General features: G+C 48.9%; 1 long non-coding RNA gene across 1 annotated transcript; it reads right to left on the bottom strand.

The window, feature by feature from the left end:
• Positions 1–1,691: 1,691 nt before the first annotated feature.
• On the bottom strand, positions 1,692–4,507 carry LOC123066930 (uncharacterized). Its single transcript, XR_006431476.1, has 4 exons — positions 4,149–4,507; positions 3,183–3,448; positions 2,908–2,977; positions 1,692–2,263 (listed from the first exon to the last, which is right to left on the bottom strand). It is a non-coding gene; the product is annotated as an uncharacterized lncRNA (long non-coding RNA).
• Positions 4,508–13,745: the final 9,238 nt, after the last annotated feature.

Here is a 13,745-nt window from a genome sequence, read left to right as displayed (position 1 = left end):
TTGACTTTGACATATAAAATAGAGAAACAACACAACATTTTCCAATAGAGCAAACATCCACAATGCACACTCCATGGTATCTAATTCACAACAAAGAGAAATTCAAATGATTGAAGTTTCATCTCATGCGTCACTTACTAACCACTTAAACACTTCCTCCATGATTAGTGGTTCCGGTATCAAGCGTAAAATACTGACCATCAACTCAATTCCTACGGCTGCACTAATTATCATGCAGCATGAAACTTCTATCGTCATAGAAGCCAACCAATGACAAAATGCAACCAAGGCTTGATGGATGTGGGCACATAGAGGATAAGAAAGGGCAGGGGAGAGGAACTAAAGTGGCTTACCTATATGTTCGAGTGGAAGAAGCGGCCAACGGAGGCGCCGCGGCAGTGAGTGCTGGCATAAGCAAAGCTTCTTCGCTGACCAAACTCGTGTTGGACGGTATTGTCTCTGCGCCGTGGTCGCCGAAGGCACAAAAGGAAAAAAAACACTGCTCGGCAGCCCGACTATGGTTGTTCGACAATGCTTCAAGACGAGGACGATGCACAGCTCCAGGCTGAGACACTTGTCGATGTGATACTGTACAGATTCTTGGTAGAGCAAACAGAGTTTGGTTTATGTCCGTACCTTGGAAATGGATGTTCTTCATGGTGTCAAGGTCGATCCTGGAAGCCACCCGGTAGAGTATCATGACAACCTAAGGAAAAAAGGGTCCATCACAAAGAGATATTGCACTTCCTATCTTACAAAAAACAGGGTTCGGGACAAGTAATTCCGAACGGAGGGAGTACAGCGTATAAGCTGATGGATTGCGTGCACGTACAGCATGGCGCATGGATGGCTTCCATCGATTGCGTGCGTGACGTGACGCCAAATCTGAGTCTAATAACACAAACTGCTCGCTGATCCGCAAGCGTGGAATCAGGAAACGAACCAAACTTTGTTTGACTACCGACCAAAAAAAAAAAAAGAATCGGAGACCCCAACTTTCCCTCAAAAAAAAAACTGAAGGAACGATTGGAATCTGATCTGATCGGAAAAAAGAAGAAAGAAAAACACCAAACGATCCAAGCAACATGACCTGACCTGACCGAGTGGAGGCCACCGGATGGATGCTTCAGCTCGGCCATCTCGTGCAGCGCCGCCGACAGACTCCCCGCTTCATGCCGCCATGGTCTCCCGCTGCAGCTTCTCCGATCTGAGACGCTCGTGAGACTTGGCCCATACCAAATAACTCACTCACGTAAGAGAAACCACGGCCTCTCACCCGTCCCGTCCCGTCCCGTCGCTCAAGTCTCAAGTCGTAAGTCGCACAAGTGATATATTCCATGCAGAGCAACGCAGTCTCACTGGCTGGTGTGTGTGATGTGTGTGCATGGGCTGTTGGCAACCCAACCAACACTAGCTGGACTGGCCTGGACGGCACCAACTCACCTTCAACTTGTCCCCGGCCCAACTTTGGTTACCTGTCGACAACACAACACTTCTTATTCCTTTTTCTTTACTCCCTCGCTCATTTGGACCAGACAACTGTTTTCGCTCTATGAGCTAGCTAGATAAATCCCTTGCTATGATTTGATTTCAAGTGTTAATGCGAAAGGGCATTGATTTACGCAGGGAAGGAACGGAACTTTGCATTGGCCAGACATTTCTACCATGATTTTATCTACTGCACGGCCCCATGAAAGAAATGATATCAAGAATTTCTATTTCTTGTATTCAAAACATCACAACTTTACTAGTCATACATACTTATACACAGAATCTAGATACAGGATGGGTTCTTTTTTTGCCCTCCTTGTTCTTCCAGCGTCTTGGCCTCAATGATCCATCTATCCATGTGTCAGTGAACGGAAGAACAACAACAAATAGAATGCCAAGACCCTTGATCAGCTTTGCTATGCTAGCAAATTTCTGGCCCCAGATCAGCAAGGTACACAGTTTCCAGGGGTGCGTGCACATCTCACAAACAGACACTAGCTAGTTTACAAACGTGATTGGCTAGCCAATTCATCAGCACCAAAACAACATGCACCAAAACAACATCAGAGTAATACTCATCATATCAACAGCAACATTTTTGGCAAACGAATAAAATCCATGCGTTACATGCATGTGTGTTACCGATGAAGATGTCATTCCTGTTGGCAGCATCCACGTTGACGTTGTTGTACACGATGTCCATGTTGCTGACGGCCGTCCTGTCCGGCATGCTTGAGCAGGAGAAGAGCGCTTCCCCCTAGTCCTCTGTTAGCTGCAGCTAATATGGGCCACCACGGTCATCATCCAGATCAAAAACTGACTCAATACTTGAAACAACACAGTGACCAAAAAGCATTATGACCCCACCTCCTATTTACAATAGCTCTCTAGGCCTCCCCTCTTATTTCTATCTTCTATTTATATTTTAAAACAACTTGTCAACAAGACATGTCCTGCTGAGAAGATTCACTTAAACAGACCAAATTATGCATGTGAAGACAAGTTAATCCAGATAAAGGGGAGATAGCTCAGATTATAGCAGTACAGTCACATGTATTTACAACATGTTTATCTTGGAAATCTTAAGCCAAGAATGGTGTACTACTACACTGATCTTTCAAGTTGACAAAGCAAAAACTCTTGCAAGAAGAGCGCCACTGGGCTGCTATGCTAAGCAACTACAAGACTTGTGTTTGAAGTAGTGCTGTTGCTACAACAAGTGCACCACAAAGCAGCAGGAGTAGTAGCAGCAAGAAAATTAAAATTTGGGATGCTGTTATGTGGTCTTTGGAGGTGCACCTCGATAAGGTAGTATGTAGTCTTGTTGGCCAACAAAGAATTAACAACGGGTAGATGGACGTGGACACACATAGCATTCCAACATTGCGTGAGCACAAAACAGAGAAAGCCACTAACCTTGGCTTGGCTGTCAAGATGAACCCTTCCTTCTCCTATGCATTACTCAGTGACGATGTTGTACTGAATCCTGCACAAAGGCAAGGCTTGAGCTCAAATCCAAAAAAACAAAAGAAGAAGAAGAAATCCTTGAATGGCCGATGGCCAGCACACACAAAATTCACCACAGCTCGAGCAAGATGATGATGATGATGACAAATTTGATTGTTGAGAGACATACTTGAGCAGCCAAAAAAGACAGTAGCTTAGCTAGCTACCAAGTACGTACTATATACCTTGTGCTAGTGACTAAACCCTTCATGTGAATCTCGTCTTTGACATGTATGTGTGCAGAAGAGAGATGCATATTCTTCTTGAACAGCTGCAAACACCACTTTGGTAGCAAGCAAACTAGCGACCCGTTTGGTTCGCAGGAACCATCTTGGTTTCCAATTCCTCTGCTATCCACAACCGTATCCAGCGTTCTGTATGCTTACCGTGTGTTCCGTAGCAGCGTCTTTCGAAACATGGGTTCATGAAATCGAAAATGGCCCGAGCGGACCTGATTGGAAAACAGGGAGTCAGACGCTCAACCAAACAAATCACTTCTTGCGTAAAAAGAAATCAAAAGCGGAGCTTCGCACTAGCAGAGCTGAATACGTTGCCTGACCTCGAACCAAACACATCGTAAGAGGCTAACAATTGCTATCTATCAAGCATCTACAAAAAAAAATTAAAAAAAAATACAGAGTTAAGAAGATGTTGATGCAGGTAGAAACTGGACCAAAAAATGGTACGGATTCATATAACTTGAACGATCCAACAAAAAACGTATAATTCTGGGCATGCATATAGAGATTGGCTACAGACCAAACAGTCCAGCATCAAGTGAAAATGAAAACGATTGATTTGATTCATGGTAATGTGACTGATTCGGTTGGTTGTCCTTATGGTACTGCTCTTGACAAGAGCAGCAAAGGGTGGGTGCTTTACATTACACACAAGGACAAACAAGATTAATATGATTTGATTTGACAGCGAGTAAGGAAGGAAGGAAGGGGGTGGAAGGGGAAGAGGTGCCTTTCCATGGCGGCGGCTCGGCGCATCCATGGAGAAGAAGGCCCCTGACCTTCTCCATGTGGATGCCGGTGCGTGGTTGTGGAGAAGAATGGGGCTGTCTGAATCTGACTCGTGCGTGAGGAAGAACACCAAACGCATCAGCAGGGGGAGCGAGAAGGAGAGGAGAGGAGAAAATCGAAGACCTTGGACGAGCAGCGGCGTCCGGGGTCCCGAGGAATCAGGCCATGGCCATGGCCCTTGACGGAGGAATCTCGATCTGGCCGCCGCCTGCGATGAGGAGAGGTGAGGTGAGGAAGCAGATCAAGGTCCTCGTGGTGGACGTCGGCGGATGGATCTGGCTACGGCGCGCCTGACCTGCTCTGCCTCTTGTCTTGTGACGAGGGGAGAGGAGGTACAGGGGAGGCCATGGCCGGCGGCGGGGTCGAGGTCGGCGGCGCCGGTAGTTTTGTGGGGAGGCGAAGGGTTCGTCGATGTGAATTATCGGGAGTGGGAGTGGGAGTGGGCTTGGGCTGGGTGCGTGGACAAACAAAGAAAAAAGAAAGAAAATCTCTTGTCACCCATCGGGAGTGGGGAGGCGACGCCTCGTAATTTGTCGACGCCGTCATTGATTGATTGATTCATCGTCCATGGATGGATTATTACGAGGCATACCATTAATTGCTAATTGCCTCCTCGCTGATTGGTCATTCACGATGTGCCACGGATCGATCCTTCTCATCAATCGATCCTGTTCGTCCATGCGCTCTCTTCTCATTCTCGTTTCAACTAGCCAACCGGAACCAAGGAAAATTATTTTCATCATGGTTTGAGCGGGAGCCGGAACCAAAATCTCTTCAACGTAAAATTAAAATTCGATGAGAGTTGAAACTGCAAATAAAGAAAATATCCACAATAAGTTCCTAAAACCAAAATCTACAAGGGTGCAAAATTCTAAATAAGAAAATAAAATAGTGCCATACAATACTACGAAGAGGAAAGAGAGGAGATTGATTGAGGTGAGGGGTGGCGGTCCTAGCTAGTTGGGCCGGCCCCTCGCGAGGGAGAGACCAACAAGGTTCATGACCTCGGCGAGAGCCCGCGGCACCAGAGGTAGGATAGATCCCAACGACGTGCCCCCACCTCAAACATGTGGCCAGGAGCTGACGGCAACGAGATGTCGATGCTCGGGCCCTTGCACGCTTACGCAGATTGAAGCCCCGCCGTTGTTGGGGCGTGATAAGCAAAGGAGGAAGGCAGAGAGACGAGGAAGGGGCGAGAAAGATGCGGCCTTTGTGCCCCGTGTAGGAGCTGACAGAAGAAAAACGTGAGGAATTTGGTCGCCGGCCGGATGGATGGAATCGACGATCCCGGCTGTGGCGGAAGTAAGAGACGAGGTCAATGAATTGTCTGGTCGGCTCCGAGAGCGAGGGGCAACCAGGCTGCTTGTGCTGGAGGAGGAGGACGGCGCCGTCATGATCATGCATGCTCACCAACGGCCGGCAGCTCATATCCAGTCGTCGTCGTGGTTCTGTCTGGAGCTAGCATCGTGAAGATGGTGCATTCTACACCTGTATGTTAAATTTAACCTCACGTCAAATCAAATCAAAGGGAAAAGACCGAAACTTCGGTGAAGACACAAGGATGAAACGTAGTACGTGCGTGGGCGGGAAGGAGAGGCGTAATGGGAGGCAGACAGCTATGTATAGTCGCTGCTGCTACAGTCAGTGATATTTAGTGAAGCTAACGAAGCTCCATTCGAAACTAGCGTTAATTAGCATCTTGTGTTTTCTTCTGTGAAGACAGTATATATGTAGGGCGTTTATACATGTGCGCACACAGTCACCCATATGAAGGAATGCATGCAGACTCGACCCCTATGAACACCTTCGAAAGAATGAGCCGACACATCATTCTAAGATTGACCAAGTCTCCTCCCGCTGGATGCACATCGCCGGGGAGGACTTAAATAAATTCAGCGACCACCAATGGTGACGAGCCTATAACTCGAATCCTGGTGGGAAAAGGACGGGAACTTGCATGAAGACGAGCGGTGAGCACTAGTGAAACGACACAAAGGAAAGGCGGTGCTTCCAACTAGTAATTCGTTTTTGGAAATAGTTTAAATTCTCTTGATTTATATGGACTAGCTAGTATAAATATACGTGTTTTGTTTGGCCATTTTGATGCACGCGTGTGACGTCACGGGTGTGTAAGGTGCACGTGAAATAGAAATATGTACCCACGCATGCACGACAAGTCCGGTCGGGGGCATCTTTCTTAAATTTGCTTTGCTTTGATTCAAAACAAATCAAATGGAAAAGATTGAAACTTTGGTGATGAAGATCGACATGCATGGATGAAACGTGGGTGGGTGGGACACCAAGAGAAGTATAGAGGCGCGGTGGGAAGGAGACAGCCTGCTATGTACGTACGTACGTATGTAGCTCCATCAAACTTGCATTAAGCTTTTTGCATTCCTTCATCTTAAAAGGGAAAAGACGAAAACGACTTGTATCAAGACCAGCGGTTGAACGAGCATGGCGCGACGGGTCCAACAACATACACGAGACAACGCACGGTTCTCGGGAGAGAAAAGGGCGCATCCAGCCCAACCGGCCGCCGCCGGCTAGTCCATGGGCCGCCAACGTGAGGTTTGGCGGCATTGCATCCATGGAGCTGGCACCGTCTAGTCGAATAAATTTCCCCCATGCCTGGCTCCATCTTTGGTACATAGTGTCTTTTTCCGGCGGTGCCGAGGGGCTCAGGGATATGCGTGCTCGCCGTCCCTTCTGGTTGGCGAGTCTAGTGTGTGGGGCGATGCTGTTCTTGGTGGTGATGGCAGCGACGCATCCGAGAATAATGCCCGGGCTCCAGTCCCGTCTTGACAGTGTCCATGGCGGCGTTGAGGAGCCGGTGGGGTCGGTCTCCCATCTATCTTTCTGGTCGGCGGTTTTAGGTCTTCGGCCGGTGGCTGGTGTTATGCGTGATGTCACCGATGGGCGAGTGAAAATGGTGATTCCAGATTTTGGCTTGTGGATTGAAGGCGGCGGATCTGGTGCTCGATCGGCCTCGACGGTGGCTCCAAGATTCGAGTAGAATGGGGATGATCCCTGGTCGTCGAAGCCCCACAGCGACAAAGGCTTTGCCGACGGCGAGCTTCTTCATGGACTCTAATGTATTTTCCTTTGGTTTGTTTTTTGTGCAAGTTGCACTCAACCCTTCTGGTCGATTCCGCGTGCGTGCGTGCGTTGTATTCATAATATTTTGTGATGAATGAAACACGTTGTTACCCTCAAGAGGAAAAAGAACATGGGCGAAACGTACGACACGGTTTGAAACGAAATTCGTCCGGTTTACTCGTATTGTTGCCCAAATGTATGCCCACCGCATCCGGGTCGGGTCATGTTTCTGAATTTGCTTTCCTTTCGTTCATTCAAATAAAAAAGAATGAAGAAAAACGAGATTGAGATTTGGGGCGAGCGAACGAGCGAGCGTGTGACGTCACGCAGCGCGCATGCATGCAGATGCACGCGTGCACACCACGCACCGCGCAATCCAAGCGATAGATACTTTCGCGCTCCAACATCTGTTGGCACAAGCTAGCTCGACGCTGCTGTAGCCGAGTACTTTCCGGCGATACACGTATACCAGACTAGCTAGCTCGAGTACTTTCCGAGCTTGCCGCGTGACCGGTTGGAGTCGTAGACGTACACTAGGTGCACTCTAGCTGGCTGCTGGATCGATTCTACGGTGGGTAGCTAGCTTGCTTGTACAAGTCGCTGGCCCCATTGATGATCGATCTAATCAGAATCCTATACGGTGTCTGACTCTAGTCCGAGCCGGATAATTCCAACAACATCTACTTAACCTCTTCACCTACCCACGGTCTTTCCGTTGCTACGAGGTGGAAACAACAGAAATCCAGCTGTAAAACTTCCGATCTAGCAAGTCGGCCATGGCGGACTGCTCGTCGCTCCCATCCGATCTCGTCCGCCGCATCGCCGAGTGCCTCCTCGACACCAACGACCTTGACTGCTACATGGACTTCCGCGCCGTCTGCCGCAGCTGGCGCTCCGCCACCGACGACCCCTCCAACTCCTCCGACCCCCGCTTCTGTCCTCGCAACTGGATCATCATCGACAAGGCCTTCGAGCCCAACTCATTCCTCATGGTGAACACCGCCAGCGGCCGCGTCCTCCACAAGGACCTGCCTGTGCTCCGCAAGTACTATGTTGTCGCCGTCACCACCAACGGCGCCTTGTTCGTCCTCGCGGACAGGGAGCATCCTCACGCTGCACGCGTACTCAACCCTTTCACCGGCAACATGATCCGTTTCACTGCGGCCGTGCCCTACAACATGAAGGTTTCTTCTGCCGCCTTCTTGTGTCGTTCTTCGCCCAGCCTCCGCTTGATCTGGGACTCGGATAGAGGCCAGCCGGATGGATATTGCAATCTGTACACTGCTGATCCCGACAGCCAAGGTTTCACAGTGTATGAAGAAGAGGACTGCGGTTATCTCCTGCAGCGGCTGGCCGTCCTAGGTTGTATCGGCAAAGACGGTGAGCCGCTGGCGCCGCTTCCGGTTGCTGTGGCTGAAAAGATCTTCGATGTTGTGAGGTTGCCCAAACGCGACTTTGATTTTCATCAGGCACTTTTGTACGCCATTGAGATGTCTCAAATCACGGACTATGATTTGTTTCAACGGTATGGCATACTGGAATCTGCTGGAGAATTATTTCTAGTGCTTAAGGAACAACATCGCTTCAAGGTCTTCAGGATCAACACCGACAGAATTGTGCTTGAACCTGTTGAGAGCATCGGCAGCCGTGCATTCTTTCTCGGTCGGGGCAGGTACATGTCTGTCGATGCACACAAGTTCCCATACATCGATGCCAATTGCATATACTATGTGAAGTCGACATTTCCGACATGTGACATCTACAAGTACGACCTCGAGGTCGAGAAAGAAGAGAGGGTTTCTCAAGCCAGACATTCCTTGAACCCCAGCACCTCCACGTTGCCTGCCACAATTCCTCCCTTCACCATCCTCAGGCTTCTCTCCAGCTACACCAACAGCATCCAGACAAGTCAGCTCACGAGGTGTGCGAGGATTCAAAGCGTTACACGATCCGGGTTTAAATCTGAGTATGCATATGAAGCGTCGGACCCAGGGAGTTGCTGGTGCCTGAACATGATAGAAGTGGTGGATTTTCAAAACTATCCGCGCCGTCCGCGCAACGGCACGGAAGTAGCTCGCCCATGAGTCCACGAACCTTCCCAGCAGACAATGTTCTTTTTTCAACAAGTATGTGTATGGTTGAGGGACAGTTTATGCAGGTTGAGAGGACGAAATAACATTTCGAATTTGGAGTCTAGTTTTAATTATATTACTAGTGAGAAATTGAGACCTAGGGTCTACGTATCATGTTATGTTATGAACTTATTGGTTAATATTTATTTTATAACGCTTCTCAGCATCTAAAATACGATTGTTCTCTCCAAAGTCCTGACACGGTTGGTGCTTTTAGGTTTTAGCATACGAAACCGTTTTCTCGGTTTCTTTTTGCTTTTTGTTAGTCAGTCGTAGTTTCAGTGCATAGAAGCCAGGGTAAGGTAAAGTACTCACAATGGGGGATCCAGGAATTTGTTGAAGCCTCGTGACAGCGCAAGGTAAAGTACTTCACTTTAGTCTATCAAAATCCGCAAGTATCACACATTTTGCTGAACGTCATGCAATAGGAAACACTAATATTTTATAGGTCATATATGATAAAAACTGAAATACAATGACAAATTTCTTGCTAAATACTATCGGCACAAATACACAATGCAACAATCTAACCGTCAGTTTAAAAATCAAATAAACTGACCCCAGCTGACATTTCTATGGCGGGTCTACTGTTGTTTGCCACCTCAAGGTCCTGCCCTGCCAGCACCTGCACGTTCCCTGCCACAATTCCTCCGTTCACCATCCTTAAGCTTCTCTCCAGGTACACCAACAGCATCCAGACAAGTCAGCTCACGAGGTGCGCGAGGACTCAAAGTGTTTCACGATTTGGGGTTAAATCCGAGTATGCATATGAAGCGTCAGACCCAGGGAGTTGCTGGTGCCTGAACATGATAGAAGTGGTGATTTTCAAAACTACCCGCGCAACGGCGCCGAAGTAGCTCGCCCAGGAGTCCACGAAACTGCCCAGGGGACAATGTTAATTTTTTCAGCAAGTATGTGTATGGTTGAGGGACAGTTTCTGCAGGTTGAGAAGGCGAAATAACATTTCGAATTTGGAGTCTAGTTTTGATTATATTACTGGTGAGAAGTTGAGACCTAGGGTCTACATTTCATGTTATTTTATGAACCTATTGGTTAATCTTTATTTTATAACGCTTCTCAGCATCTGAAATACGTTTATTCTTTCCAAAGTCCTGACCCAGTTGGTGCTTTTAGGTTTTAGCACACGAAACCCTTTTCTCAGTTTCATTTTGCTTTTTGTTAGTCAGTCGTCGTTTCAGTGCATAGAAGCCAGGGTTTGCTCACAATGGGGGATTCAGGAATTTTTTCAAGCCTGGGAACAGCGCAAGGTAAAGTACTTCACTTCGGTCTATCAAAATCCGCAAGTATCACACATTTTGTTGAACATCATGCAATAGTAAACACTAATGTTTTATAGATCATATATGATAAAAACTGAAATACAATGACAAATTTCTTGCTAAATACTACTATCCGCACAAATACACAATGCAACAATCTAACCGTCAGTTGATCAATTAGAAAAACTGACCTAGTTTGCTAGTTAACGTTTGTATCTGGTGTCAGTGGCCCCAGCTGACAATTCTATGGCGGGTCTACTGTTGTTTGCCACCTCAAGGCCCTGACCTTATATATGTACGTTTGAAATTCGCTGCTGCCGGATGAGCGACTAGCTTTAGCGTCGATGATTCACAGTCTGCCGGGGCCATTGCTTATGATTGTGCCCATCGCCCGCTAGCTGGAATCACAGCCTGACTATAGCCACGGCCGGGCGCCATATGTCCACACCTGTTTTATGGTCATCCTGGTCTAATACGCCGCCTCGCATCTGACCGGAGATGTGACCATTGTTTCTTTAACGCAGAAATTCCATTAACTTTGGACGGCATAATCGCCTGGCATTGCCCCTGGTAACAACATATGGGAAATTATCTACCCACACATGGTTGTACTCACGCGGCTCATCCGGTCCAACCGCCGCTAGGTCATGAGCTAGTCTGTTACAAGAACGTTTGCATGTACATGATATGAATGACGTTTGCATCCGAAATTTAGTTTCTCAGAACAGAGCTCCTAGTCTCGGGACTAGATTGTTCCGTTGATAACTTGTTCCGGTCATTACAAGTACAGCTAGGAAACGATATGTATGCAACTCATGCATGAAGTAGTGTCATAGAGAAATACTACTGCAAGTTGGAACCATACTCAAAGTTGACCACTGCAAGTTGTACTGAGCAGACTCGTTCTTAACATGCATATAAAAGACTCCTAAATAAACATCAGGATACTTTCCAATCATATTCCAACTCACGTTCAGCTTTTGTGTGCTTCTTCCTCTGTTATTAAAAATCATCCAAGTCTTCTCCGTATCCAATGGTGTCTTCTTCATATCCCACAGTAATGCACAAGGCGAGGCAGTCCACAATAGTGTGTGGCAGCATTATCGATTCACGCAGATTATAGCCGTCATGAGGTGTGATGCTTCTGTCTGTGAGGTGGTAAGCCTCAAAATCATCCCTATCACCGACGTCAGAGCTCAAGTAGATAGTGTCGCCACTTATGGAGCCTGAGGGGAAAATCTCTATGGGGACCGAGAGAGAGCAATACATGCCCATGAACAATGCACGTTCTCTCCCAAGGCTATTAACAGCAACACAAAAGCAACGTAAACATCTTTTCAATTTACACAATATATACTTTTTGCCCTAAAAAACGTAATATGTATTTTTACATAAAATATATGGTTTTTTTGCGGGTGTACATAAAATATATGTTGATGCTTCTTGAGAAAATTGTTTCGATGACAGATATGTGTTTGTACAAAAAAGTAAATTATAAATGTGTACTATGCCCTATAAAAAATGTTCATGTGCATTTAAAAATTATTAACACGACGTAATATAGCGTTTTCTAGTTCATAAAAAAATGTTCATGCATCTCAAAATAAATGTACATGAACATTTTGTTACAGATGACTTGAGTCATCGATCCCCATGCCCCTCCCCCCCCTCCCGCGTTGTCTCCTCTGAGGCGACCCGGGGGCAACCCTATCGCCGCCACCGAGCTCTCCCCCTCCCTCTTCGTCCACTCCGCCGCTACCAGAGGAGCGCTCGGCGCTTGTGCGTGGCCCGATGATGGTGGCAACGGGGATCTGGCGCCTCCTCCTCGGATGGAGGGTTGTGGCTCCCGGAGCGGCGGCTCCGGACGGTGGCGCGCGGCGCCGGCGGGTGCTGGTGGGTAGCCTCCCACGGCTGCGCGAGCAGCGTGGAGGTCGCGGTCGATGGTGCAGCGGTGGCTCCTCGCAGTCCGCAGGATCGCTTGAAGAAGCTTTGGTCCCGGCTCAATCTTCTCTGATCTGCGCCGGTGGTGGTCCTTGGCGGAGAGGACCATCGTCCTATGCTGTTGGGCGGCTAGATCTGGCGTTTGGGTGTGGTTTCGGGGGAAACCCCTGGCCGGCGTGGCGGCCCCCCAAAGTCGACGTCTTTGGCGCCAATCCCCTCCCTGGAGGCTTTGGGTTGAACCCTCCCACTCCCGCCTACCCTTGAGCTCCGGTGAAAGCCGGCTCTCCCCTGGTCTGGGCGTCGATGCCACCTCGGTGGTGTGCTCCTTCTTGAAGGCGGCAGTCGGGATTGGCTCTTGGTGGTGGAGTGGCCGGTGTCCCGGTTGCGAAGCACGGCGGCTTGATGTTCCTGCTACATCCTTCTCGGTCTCACCCTTGCGTGGTGAACCTTCTTCGGTCTTCTTCATGGTGGCGCGTCTTTGCCCGATAGCTCGCGTCCTGTGCTTCGTGCTGCCTCTGCCGGCTTTGGTTCTCGTCTGGATGGGCTTCTGTTGCTCGTGGGTCAGCGTTGCCTGCTTCTCCTATGGTAGCGTTGCCTGCTTCTCCTATGGCTGGCACCTAGCCCCCCACCGCATTCCTATGCTAGCAGTGTCATATAGCCTGAGCGGGAGCATGCGGCGTGCTCTCCTCACGTCGGAGCAACGCCGCGCGCCCGGCGTATGCGCCAGATTTGCCGCACCGGGTTGTTTGGTTCACCACCAAGCACGACGTGCGGCCCCGGCCGCCGTCCAGATGGACGCCCGCCCTCCACCACCGTCGCCGGTGGTGAGGCAGGAGGACGCGGAGGCTGAGGCGGCCTACCAGGCAGCACTGGAGGAGGCCTTCCAGCGCGAGGAAGATGCCCGCTGGCCTAGCCTCGAGGAGGTGCTCCAGCTGTTTGTGGCCGGCGACAGAATCTAACCCCGGCCGCCACAGTCACCACCGGGCCGGCATCGCCAGCACCCGCGCCAACACTACCGCACCCGATGGTCACCTTATTTGTCGGTAATTACTAAAATTTCAACATAACTTAACATTTATGTCTTAGTTGAGAAAGTAGTTATACGTGGGTTGATGCGTGCGCACAGCGTACAAGCCGTTACCCACGTACATGCATGCATGCGCACGGCTCCTCTCGATGACAGACATGTGCACGACGGACGTACTAGCCTCTACCTACCTACCTAGGCGTATGTCTCCTCTGGTGCACACGACAGTAAACGTAGCGAC

This window comes from Triticum aestivum, chromosome 3B (assembly GCF_018294505.1).
Source record: "Triticum aestivum cultivar Chinese Spring chromosome 3B, IWGSC CS RefSeq v2.1, whole genome shotgun sequence".
NCBI lineage: Eukaryota > Viridiplantae > Streptophyta > Magnoliopsida > Poales > Poaceae > Triticum > Triticum aestivum.
The sequence above is the reverse complement of the archived record's forward strand: the minus strand, read 5'-3'. Positions and strand labels throughout refer to the sequence as shown.